Source organism: Cryptotermes secundus, unplaced genomic scaffold (assembly GCF_002891405.2).
Source record: "Cryptotermes secundus unplaced genomic scaffold, Csec_1.0 scaffold15220, whole genome shotgun sequence".
Taxonomy (NCBI): Eukaryota; Metazoa; Arthropoda; class Insecta; order Blattodea; family Kalotermitidae; genus Cryptotermes; species Cryptotermes secundus.
In genome coordinates this window covers 374-1753 of record NW_019739786.1, presented here as the reverse complement: position 1 = coordinate 1753, position 1380 = coordinate 374, and the positions used below count along the sequence as shown (strand labels likewise).

General features: G+C 34.9%; 1 long non-coding RNA gene across 1 annotated transcript; it reads left to right on the top strand.

Moving 5' to 3' along the window:
* Positions 1-6: 6 nt before the first annotated feature.
* On the top strand, positions 7-503 carry LOC111871998. Its single transcript, XR_002844154.2, has 2 exons — positions 7-115; positions 344-503. It is a non-coding gene; the product is annotated as an uncharacterized LOC111871998 (long non-coding RNA).
* Positions 504-1380: the final 877 nt, after the last annotated feature.

Genomic DNA, 1380 nt, shown 5'->3' with positions numbered 1-1380 from the left:
TATATGATATGTTTTGCAGCTAAAAGATGAGAAACAGAAGCTAACATTCCAGTCTGCTTTAAAGACAGCAGCAACACAACCACTATTTTCTGATCACATCGCTTGCTTATAAATAGTGAGTACTTGAATTAATAGCAGTGATTTCTGATATTCTTGATAGAAGAACGTTTTGCTGTGATTCTGTTCATTTACCTCCATTTTATAATATTATCGTGTATATTATTATGCATTTTTAAAAATATAGATGGATGTCTTGAATTTAATATTTTGTTACTGTGATAAATATACACACCAAAATTGCGATTAAGTTCACTTTACTGAATAACTTATTCCTTGCTTACAGGTTGCATACTCAGCTACTTTCATGTTGTCAGTGTATGTAAATATGAACCATTCCTTCTCTGTACAATTAAATATAGAAAAACAATTCTTGTGCTTATGGTAAATATCAGTGTTAGATATGTATAATGTAGATGATGTGTTAAACGCTGCCTTACTATTCACATAGCATTATGCATTTCATTGCAGAATGTGCAATATAAAGCCTCTTATACCTTCATCCCACCCTCAGCTGCGCATTTACTCAGTCAGGCCTCATATAACCAATTTATGTCAGTATAGTCACTGCATCTGTAGTGAAGTGAATGCCAGTATAAGAGGCTGGGTTAGATTGGATTCAGTTTAATTTAGATCATGTTCACAGTAACATACAAGTTGAAACAAAATTTTTGCACAAGCTGTCTGTAGTATTTCTTGTCAAAAAATAAACAAATTGACACTGTTATACAACATATGAATTGAGATGCTTAGTTTCTGAGATATACACTACTGTCAAATGAGGTAACATACTTCTCAGCAGTGTTACTTGTAACTATACATAGTGCATTGTTAATTGTACTCAAAAGACAGTAAACAGCAGAGGTCAGTTGTGTTCAAATGATTATGGGGTACTTGGACGAATAATGCAACATGCTCTTAACCCTCAGTACCCGCAATAGTCGAGCTGGTACTGCTGCACTGGTATATGTGCTACATTGCCTTGGTCAACATGATGCAGGCACTAATGTGTCTTGACAACTGGAGCAGCGTCTCTGGAAGTTAGGAAGTGTAGCATCTATGGCAACCCAACATCTAGTCAGTAACATGTGACAGTATGTAGAGGGACATAAAGTATGTTAGTATAACCTGAATCATGAAAGGAATATTAATTATATATATCTACAACTTACAATCTTAATTTGAACTTACATAATACTTTTGCAACAATATAATTACAGGGAATATTTTTAGTAACTAGACACGTTCATGGCTGAGTGCTTCACCACTACCGGTACATCGCTGGTCATGAAGTGCACACTATTTTTGCCGATGACCCAACAT